The following is an 11,491-nucleotide window of genomic DNA, read 5'->3' on the forward strand; positions in this document are numbered from 1 at the left end:
GAAGTTCAAAAACTTCAGTACGGCCGTATTGGTTTCAGTACGGCCGTATTGTAGTTCAAATTGTTCAGTACGGCCGTACTGAACTTCTAGGAGGCCGTATTGAGCTCCAATCCTCCCACATCCTTATTTTAAGCTACTCTAAGACTTCTAAACCTATGAAGAATCATCCTAGGGTCTTCCAGGGTCTTCCAGGAGTCCTTTCGGCTGACTTTCCTTCGGTCTTCGAGAGTCTTCGAGTCTTATTTCCGACCCGGACAATTTTAGGGGTCTACAAATAGCAAAAGAAATATTGAAGGAAAAGAAAGACAAGAGTAGATTAAGAAATGACAAGTTTATATGACACAAATGAAGTAGTTGATTAGAACAAGAAGGAAAGATCCTAAGATGAGTTCTAGAATGGATTCTCAAAAACCAAAACACTCAAGTATATAGTAGCTGAAAACTTTATGAGTCAAAAATAGGTTCAAACCGAGAGGCAAACAATTGAGAAATCAAACTCCTTGTTTGGCTTTTACTTTTCAAATTAGGTTTATCATCATTTTTTTTTATTTACTCACTTTTGATTTGGAATTTCTTTTGATCTTTCTTCTAATTTTTTTTTTATCAAATAGGAGTTGCCTTTTACTGCTCACAAAAGATGTCACAAATGATTCTCGGTCACTTAAAGGAAGCACCAAATCCGGATTCAATTTTGAATTTCAAATGTCATGCAAATTAAACTTAAATGTAATGGACATAGCACATGCTTTTGATGCTTGTTTGTTATGTTTAGCACATGCACGGTTTTGGCTCCAAATTTGAAATTCAAATTGCAATGATAACACCAATTTTCAGCACACTCCTACTAACACAAGATCAAACCTCACGGATTCAAGAAATTTTCAAGACATTTTAAAATTTTTGGAAACCTACAAATTTCTAAGAAAACTACTAATGATCTAGTAGTAGTTTATGAACTCAAACAAAACCAAAATGATAAGCTTATACCAAAGAACAATAGATCTCGGCCAAATCCATAAAATGAATACAAATTTACTCAAACTAAAATTCAAACGGACTACTCAAGCAAAGCTAGGAATGATGAACATCAAAGAACTACACAATCCTACTAGACATGGATTTCAAAATAAAAGACTCAACATACAATTGACCGAATAAAATTTCAAGTATGACTCAACAAAAGCAAAACGAACATAGGCAGAATTTTCCTATTAAGAACAAGAAGAAATTGGCATGATTCATGAAAGCATATAACATAGGCGCATATGAATCATTCAAGCAATAAGAACTAGATCCATCAAATTTTGAAACAAAAAACTAGATCTAGGAAGGAATCAACTCAATATTGACAAAAACTCAAGATGTACAATATGAACATGAAATGAACACAAAGCAAGATGAACCACGGATCAACATTCAAAAGACAAGATGATGAACTTATCTCTTGAAGACCGAAGCTCTTGATACCACTTGATGTACTTCCACTTGGATGCACATGGATTCTTCACTCCTTTTCGGATTTCCTTAGATGATTCTTCAAGGAATTGAGATGCCTCAAAGGAGCAAGGTGACCTAGGCTTGCATTCAAGCTAAGTTCAAAAGAAGACAAGGTGTTCTAGCTCTACAAGGAAAAGCTCTCAAGTAGGGTAGAAGCTAGAAGCAAAGGTGACTTCGGAGAAGAGAATTCTTTGAGAGAAATGCTCATTCAATAATATCCAAAGTAGTACAAGACTCGGCCATAGGGAGATTTATAGGTAAAATTAGGTTAAGGGTTTAAGTTGGGTTTACCTAGAGTTAAATAAAACCATGGTATGGTTAATTTAACTCTAGGCGCAAAAATTTGAATTCTAAGATTCAAATTTTGGTGCCAACCGGTCACCCCCCCCATGTGCACACATTTGGCATGTAATTAGGAGGCCATTTGAGTTGCATTTCGGATCACACCATGTGCATGTGTTGCACATGGCCGAAATGCACACCAAATGTGCTTCTAATTAGATGCTAATGTAAATTCACATGTAACCTAATTAACCTAAATTCATATGACCTTTAAATGAAACTCCTACACTACTAGGCCGAAAATACAAGGCCCAAAAGAAATACATGGCACTAAGGCCCACTCCTATACTAACCCTAATCTAATGGGCTTGATACAAAGCCCAACAAAATAAAGTGGTGGGCTTTCCTTGGGCTTGGGCCCACTCTTCATGCATCCTTCTTGCCATTGCCCTAGTAGTTGGGCCCTTAGCCCATGGGCCTCCTCCATCACTGTATATGTATTGAGGATTAGAAATATGCAAATAATTGGTAAGAAAGATAATCTGGGAGAGCAAACGAAATTGTAGAAAAGTGTCTGTGAGTTAGATATTGGAACAATTGGGAGTTTTACTGTTTATGTTAAGGTTATATTAAATTGCTAATTTCATTGATTATTATATTAATTTATGAATGATATTGTTATATTTGATAAAATTGATGATCTAGATAAGGATTCATGGTGAATTACTTGAGGGGTATGTGAACCACTATTTTGTGTGGATTGTGTATGTATTGTGGAATTGAGATGTGGATGTGAATGTGGATGTAAATGAGAATGTGATTGTGGTTCCTCACACTTGTGACCAGGGGTGGCATGACCTTAGGCAAGAAATGCTACAGGCATGACCTTGGCATAGTATGGGATGGGTGATTCCCCATGCTTATGTCGGGGGTGGCACGACCTCGAGCAAGAGATGTTGCAGGCGTGACCTTGGCATAGGATGGGATGTGTGAGGCAATTAATGCTTATGTCAGGGGTGGCACGATCTCGAGCAAGAGATGCTACAGGCGTGACCTTGGCATAAGGTTAATTGCAAGATTTGTGATGGATTGGTGTGATTGTGAATTGTGATGCGAAGATTTTGCGTGATAGATAGAATTAGGATAGATAGAAATACCTATAAATACTTCAAATAAGTAATGAGTTATGATGAGACGATATTGTGGATTTTTCTTGTGTGCTTTTCATATAGATGTTTTCTTTGCTCACCGTATAATTTGTGGATGTTTTAGGTGAGGAAGATCCGGCTATGAGTGGCATCTAGAATGCCAACAGTTGAGTTATGGGTATGCTATGATATTGTGACATCGGGGCAGAGGACTTCTAGAACATGGAATTTATTTGTAAATGGAGCTGTTGTACTTATTATTTTGAAAACATTTTATAACCTCTTATGTTTTATTTTCCAAATTTCATTTTCAAAATATTTTGGATATCGAAGAATGTTAAAGGTTTTTATGTGAACCCTTTTACTGATGTTAAAGAATTTATTTCCTTAATTTAATTACATTTTTATCATGTATGTGTTGGGGTAGTAAAGGTGTCATAGTAATCACTTTTGAGCATAGAGAAATCTAAATATATTCTTCAACCAATTTCTATCCAAGAGTCACTTTAGGTTCTTAGTTTAGCTTTAGGAATCCTTCACTTCTAAAGCCAAACAGTGAGCCTTCCTTTGCACTCCTAGCTTGACTGCTTCCATCATAGGCTTGGTTCATCCGAGCCTAGCTTCCTCCATCTCTTTTCTTTCCAGAATTTTGGACTAAAAGACCAAGATCAATTGCGGAACCAAGCAAGGAGGATTCAACACTTCATCTCACCTACTTGGCTCCATCATTTTTGGTATTAAGAGTAAGGTTGAAGTCTTTGAGGTTAGGTGATCCTTTTCACCGAATGATTTCTGGAAATTTGAGTGTCTAAATTGTCATTTGAAGTTTCCTTTGATTGGATCTAAGTTTTGAAAATTATTTTTGATGGATCCAAGTGGTGTAGTTGCATTTTGATTCAATCCGCAACTATACTAGAGTCTAGGAATCTACTTGTGCCAATTTTTGTTTTGATCGAGTCTTGATTCATTTTATCTTCTTTGATTCGGTCATTTGAGTCAATTTGTAGGTGTTTTGAATTTTTTAATCTTTGAAGTTGTCTAGAGTCATTTGTAGTCCCTAAATTGTCTATAAAATTCAAGATATGCTTGGTTGAACTTGTTTGAATTTGATTTGCTTAATTTTTCAAGTTTGGCTGAGACTTGTTTTAGCTTTGGTGCTTTTTTAATTTTTCATACTTGAGTTCATGTCCATTACTAGATCATTAATGGATTCTTAGAATTAGGTTTCCATTGTGTCTTCATAAGTTTTCATGGTCAAAATTTGCCACCAAAATTTCATCAATTCTAGTGTTTGTGTACATGTGATGGAATCATGCTATGGAGTGCAAGAGGTGACATACTCAAAGATCCAAAAGGAGTGGGCTAGACATGGAAGATTGGGCCAGTCAAGGCCCAATGGGCCCTATGGGCTTGGAAGGCCCAAACTAAGTTTCAACACGGGCTTATCTTGATTTGAACTTTCTTATTATATTTTGTTAAGTATAGTTTGAATATATTTTGGTCTTGTATTTTGGACCACATAGAGTAGCATTTTAGGTTTTAGGCTTGTTGGGCCTAGTTTTGGGCTTCATGGGCCTTTGGGCTTTTGGTACCCAATATTGGGCTCATTTTCATTCTTGTAATTTTTCCTTTCCATTGTATTTGTTTTACCAATGTATTTAGGTCATTAGATTAGGAAAATACAAGGAATACTAAAGTAGGCTAATTAGGTTAAATTAGGTTTAATTTGGAAGCCATTTAAGTTACATTTGAGTCAGATGTTTTGCACCATTGGTGGCTGAACATTTGACACTCAAATTAACCCTAAATGACCTCCAAATCAAATCTAGATGCACCTTAGCACCAAGACTCACGGCCATGTACTTGTGAGCTAAAATTTGAATTCAAATTTTAGGCGCCACAAGTGGCTTTGGTTTAGACGCCAACTTTGCAAATTTTCGGAAGCCTACTTAAAGTAATCCTTCACCTATTGTATTCACTTTTGAGATTAATATAATTGGAGAGCTTATTCAGCCCAATTTTCCCTTGAAAGTCACCTTGAGAGAGAGCTTCACTTTAGGAATCCATTAGGTTTTCCTCCTCTTTGAAGTGATCTTTTCCTTGCACCTTAAGCTTGGATGCTTCCATCCAAGGCTTAAGCCTCTTCCTATCCGTGAATCTTCCTCCAACAAGTGTTCAAAGTTTCGGACTCCATCTCCTTGAAGAAGATCCGTGGCTAGGAGAAGCTTAGGAGAGGAACATTTATCACTTCTCCTAACCTTCTCCATCAATTTTGGTATCAAGAGCAAGGTTCTTCTTGGAGATAAGTTTCCTTAATTTTTTTTTGGTCCGTTTGTATTGTTGTCTTTGTGTTCTTGTGTGTCTTGTTTGAGTTTCATTTCGGATCTATTTTTTTTTTGAAAATTTTCTATCCATAGATCCATTGATTGATTGTATTTTGATTTTCTTCCACAATCAATGTTTTAGGACTTATTTGCTTGTGCTTATTTTGAGTTTATTTGAGTCTCTCCATTCCTTGTATGTGTCCGTGATTGGACTTCATGCATTTGCATTAGATTTTGGTTTTGAATCTATGTTTTGTCTTAGAGTGTTTGTTTAGTCCTTATGTGTTTAAGAATTCCTTGAATAGCATGTTGACCTAATTTTTCTTTGAGTACATTGTCTCATAATTTGGTCTCGGTTTGTGTTCATTTGTGCCAACCTATATGTGCTTTTTCTTTTGCCTTATTGAGTTCATAATTTGCTATTAGTTCTAGCAAATTTCTTTAGAGTTAGGTTTCCATTGTGTGCTAAAGTTTTCAAATCACTTTCTAGAAAAAAATTCTTAAAAAAGTTGTGTTACTCAAAATTTCAAGTGCTTAATTCTACTTCCAGTGCACTATCTTTTGGATTCAAAATTTTAAAAGAGTAAAGAGGCTGAAAACAGAGGAAAATACAGAGCCTAAAACAAAATAAAAGTTCAAAAGTTCAAAAGAAAAGTGTACAAAAAGAATCCAACACAAAACCTAAAAACTAGTGCACTAGTTTCATCATTTTTCACTTGATTTTTGACTAACTTGTAGTCTCGGTTTCTATAGCTTGGAATCTTGAAAAATTTGAAAACAAAAGGAAAATACCTTTTCTGGAATCTTAACTTTAATTTAGAAAAAGAAAGAATAAAAAAAATATAGATAAAGCAATTTAAAGAGAAAAAGCCGAGAGGTGTACAACTACAAAAATCCACTTGTTTCCTTAGCTTGTTTTGACTACTATTTGGTTTATACTTATCCAATTGCTTTCAAATTTTTTTTGTATTGTTAATCTACTCTAGTACCTATCTAGGAACCTTCCTAACTGAGTGCTAGCCTTCTTTGGAGTCTTAATTTTCAGTTTTATTTGTTGAACTTCTTTGAGTCTTGTCATATACACATATTACTCTTTATTTTTGGTATAAGCTTTTCAAATTGTGCTTTTGTTGCTTGTCTTGTTTTCTTTCATTAAATTCCCTGTGCTGGAAGTGGCCTCAAATCCTTGCTTAAGGATCAAGCATTGACTCAAAAAAGAGTATGAAAAGTTTTGGACACTAAGACTACAAAATTTGACCTAATTTAGTGACCAAACTCTTCCTAAACTTCCTTCACTTGAGTGAACCTTCCTTTCACCTTGTGAGCAGCCTTCTTTAACTATTTTTGTTGTGTTCATTGTGCAGGTCCAGGAGCATCTTATTTCAAGGATTAGTGGCGGATTAAAACACTTGAACAAGTGTTAGAAAAGTTGAACCACAAATCCGTCACTAATTGGGTCACAAAAGCCGCCATTTATTGCTTTCTAGGCTAGTTTAAATTTTGTCAACTCTCTTGTATTTTTAAATCAATTTGTAAAGCTTGGAGGGAGTATTAAGAAGCTGTTCAGGTATATCTAACTCCTTGATAGCCTACTCACGTGTAGTACTAGTGGAAGTGGCTTGGAAATTTCATATGTTTCAAGCTTCCACTTAGGATTATCCGACTAGCTACTTATCCTTTGCTTCCTTTAAGTTTCTTGTCCTTAATTGTTTTACTTTTCTGCCTTGAAACGTCTAGTATTGTGTAGTTTTAATTGCTCACGCTTAGTTAGTTTCAAAAACAAAATTGTGAAAAGCATACACATAAAAAGTTTTGTGAAAAGTTTTGGGAAATTGAAAATACCACAAAGGAGTTTAGTGATTTCCACTTGAAAAGGCTTGGTTATTAAGTGGCTCTTTGTAGCTCACCTCCCTTGATAGTGCAACTTGTACACTTAGACTTCCAAGTGCTATTTTCATTCCTAGAAAATACCAAAAACATTTTCAATCTTTTGCATAGCATATAAAATTCTTATTGCTTAATCATGAGTCATATTTCTCAAAGTAGTAGTGACTTTGAAACTCCTAAAAGTTTTAGAAGAATTGTCAAGGAGGTTGAAGCACTAAAACTTTGGAAGCATGAAGAAGTACTTCAAAAAGAAAAAAGAAAAGATTAAAAGAGAAGTACAACTTATTGCTTTAGAGGAAGAGATAAACAAGATTAAGCAACGAGAATAAAAACTTTTAAAAAAAATACATAAAAGCAAAAGTCAAAAAAATTCTTCAAAGAGTTCTACCAAAGGTTCCAATGCCTCTTATAGCCAAGAAGATATGGGTAACTTGAAAATTGATGATTATTACCAACCCATACCTAGAAAAGTCATTAGGGAACCTAAAGTGAGGGAATCAAGGGTTGATCTCCCTTACTTTTATGGAAAGGAGGATGTGGATGCCTACTTAGACTGGGAGATGAAAGTGGAGCAAATTTTCACTTGTCATCAAGTAGGTGAAGAAAGAAAAGTTCCCTTGGCCACCTTAGCTTTCCAAGGACAAGCTATGTATTGGTGGACATCCTTGGAGAGAGAGAGAAGACTTCACAATGACCCTCCAATCACTTATTGGAATGAATTGAGGAGTGCTATGAGAAGAAGGAACATTCCTTCTTATTATAGTAGGGAGCTTATGGATAAGCTCCAAAGACTCCAACAAAAGAACATGAGTGTGGAGGAGTATAGACAAAAAATGGAGTTATATCTTATGAGGGCTGGCATAAGGGAAGTGATAGAAGTGAGTAGAAGAAGTGATGAACAAGCTTCTCCTAAGCTACTTCTAAGCTCGGATCATTCTTCAATGGAGATAACTCAAGTAGATGACGCCTTTAGGAGGAAGAACACACGCGGAAATAGTAGAGGGAAGCATCCAAGCTCAAGCAATCAAAGGATTGCACACTTCAAAGGAAAGGAAATTAGGTTTTCCTAAGGATTTTGAAGGCATTCTCTTTGGTTTTCTCTCTTGGAATTTCGGTGACTTTTGAGGGAATTAGCTGAAGAATGATTTCAGAAATTCTCATATATTCAAAAGTGCATTACAAGGTTGATGGAATCATGCTTTGGAGTGCAAGAGGTGACATACTCAAAGATCCAAGAGGAGTTGGCTAAACATGAAGGTTTGGGCCAGCCAGGGCCCAATGGGCCTTATGGGCCTGGGAAGGCCCAAGTTGAACTTTTCATGGGCCATAGTTTGTTATAGCTATTTTCATATGTTTTGTATACATCATGTTAGTATAGGTATCATATATTTTGGTCTTGTATTTTGGACCACATAGAGTAGCATTTTAGGTTTTAGGCTAGATGGGCCTAGTTTTGGGCTTCATGGGCCTTTGGGCTTTTGGTACCCAATATTGGGCTCATTTTCATTCTTGTAATTTTTCCTTTCCATTGTAATTTTTGGACCAATGTAATTAGGTCATTAGAATAGGAAAATACAAGGAATACTAAAGTAAGCTAATTAGGTTAAATTAGGTTTCATTTGGAAGCCATTTAAGTTACATTTGAGTCACATGTTTTGCACCTTTGGTGGCTGAACATGTGACCTCAAATTAACCCTAAATGACACTCCAAATTACACTTAGATGCACCTTAGATACCTGAATTTTTGGAGTAGCACATGGGAGCCAAAATTTGAATTCAAATTTCAAATTTGAATTCAAATTTTGGGCGCCACATGTCATCTTTTGATTTAGGCGCCCAAAGAGTGCAAAACCGTGCTTACTTAAGTGTTCTTTCACATTTTGTATTCACTTTGAATGATTAATGAAATTTGTGAGCCATAGTGCCGAGTTTCCCTCTCAAAGTCTCCTTAGAGTTCATCTTCAAAACCTTAGGATTTCACCTTAGAATCCTCCTCTTTGAAGTGTGCTCTCCATTGATGCTTGAGCTTGGATGCTTCCCTCCTAGTTCTAGGTTGAGTTCATCCGTGAGTTCTTAGCTTCTAAGTGTTCTTGAGTTGAAGAATCAAGTCTCCATTGAAGAAGATCCGACCTAAGCAAATCCGTGGAGAAGATCATCCATCACTTCTCCTAAGTTTGCTATCATTTTTGGTATCAAGAGCAAGGTCTTCAAGGAGATAAGTTCTAGAGTTTTTGGTCCGATTGTTTTTGTGTTCTTTGTGTTCTAAGTGTCTTGTTTGAGTTTCTTTTCGGATCTACATGCTTTATATCATATTTTGTTCCATAGATCCATTGGTTGATTGTTCTTGAATTTCTTCCTCAATCAACTTGTTTAGGACCTATTAGCTTGTGCTTGTTTTTGATTTTAATTTTGAGTCTCTCCATTCCTAATATGTGTCCGTGATTGGACTGCATACATTGCATTTAGATTTTGGTTTTAATCCATGTTTTGTCTTAGTATGTTTGTGTAGTCTTTATATGTCTTAAAATTCCTTGAATAGCATGTTGACCTAAATTTCTTTGTGTCTTGTTCATCAATTTGTTGCTCTCGGTTTGCTTATTGTTCTTGCCTCCTATATGTGCTTTTTCTTTTACCTTATTGTGTTCATAACTTGCTATTAGTTCTAGTAAGTTTCTTTAGAGTTAGGTTTCCATTGTGTCTTAAGTTTTCAAATCACATTTCCTTTGAAAAATCTTATAAAAATTTTTGTGACTCAAAATTTCAAGTGCTTAATCTTGCTTCTAGTGCACTATCTTTTGGATTCAAATTTTAAAAAGTAAATAGGCTGAAAACAGATACAAAAACAGAGCCTAAATCAAAAGAAAAGTGCAAAGATTCAAAGAATAAAAGTGTACAAAAGAATCCAAGACAAAACCTAAAAACTAGTGCACTAGTTTCCTTGTTTTCACTTGAATTTTTGTCTAACTTGTAGTCACGGTTTCTATAGCTTGGAATCTTAGAAAAATTTGAAACAAAAGGAAAATATACTCTCTGGACTCTTAACTTGAATATAGAAAAAGAAAGAATTAAAAAAAAAATAGAGAAAGCATTTTAAATAGAAAAAGCCGAGAGATGTACATTGGTGAAAAATCACTTGATTCCTTGTTATTGTTTTGACTACTACTTGTGCTATACTTATCCAATTGCTTTCAAATTTTTTTTGTTTTGTTCATCTACTCTAGTACCTATCTAGGAACATTCCTAACTGAGTGCTAGCTTTATTTGGAGTCTTATTTTCCAGTTTTACTTGTTGATGGAAATGGTAAGGAGGAGTGATGAATGTTCTTCTCCTTAGCTCTCCTTATGCTCGGATCAACTTCAATGGAGATAAACCGAATGTAGAACACCTCTAGAAGATGTAGAACCTGCGGATTAGGATTCCTAATCCATAGAAGGAAGCATCCAAGCTCAAGCCTCAAGGGATTGCACACTTCAAAGAGAAGGAAAATAGGTTTTCCTAGGGTATTTTGAAGGCACTCTCTAAGACTTTCTCTCTTGGAATTTCGGTGACTTTGAGGGAGAAACTTGGCTCAATGGCTCTCAAATTTCTGAATATTAAAAGTGAATACAAAATGGTGAAGGAAACACTTAAGTAAGCATGGTTTTGCACACTTTGGGCGCCTAAATCAAAAGGTGACATGTGGCGCCCAAAATTTGAATTCAAATTTGAAATTTGAATTCAAATTTTGGCTCCCATGTGCTACTCCGAAAATTCAGGTACCTAAGGTGCATCTAAGTGTAATTTGGAGTGTCATTTAGGGTTAATTTGAGGTCACATGTTCAGCCACCAAAGGTGCAAAACATGTGACTCAAATGTAACTTAAATGGCTTCCAAATTAAACCTAATTTAACCTAATTAGCCTACTTTAGTATTCCTTGTATTTTCCTAATCTAATGACCTAAATACAATGGTCAAACAAATACAATGGAAAGGAAAAATTACAAGAATGAAAATGAGCCCAATATTGGGTACCAAAAGCCCAAAGGCCCATGAAGCCCAAAACTAGGCCCAACTAGCCTAAAACCTAAAATGCTACTCTATGTGGTCCAAAATACAAGACCAAAATATATGATACCTATACTAACATGATGTATACAAAACATATGAAAATAGCTATAACAAACTATGGCCCATGAAAAGTTCAACTTGGGCCTTCCCAGGCCCATAAGGCCCATTGGGCCCTGACTGGCCCAAACCTTCATGTCTAGCCAACTCCTCTTGGTTCTTTGAGTATGTCACCTCTTGCACTCCAGAGCATGATTCCATCATCCCCTCCCTCTTGAAAAGGATTTGTCCTCAAATCTCGAGGATG

The sequence above is a fragment of the Cajanus cajan genome, chromosome 3 (genome assembly GCF_000230855.2).
Source record: "Cajanus cajan strain Asha chromosome 3, NIPB_CcT2T_4, whole genome shotgun sequence".
NCBI classification, from domain to species: Eukaryota; Viridiplantae; Streptophyta; class Magnoliopsida; order Fabales; family Fabaceae; genus Cajanus; species Cajanus cajan.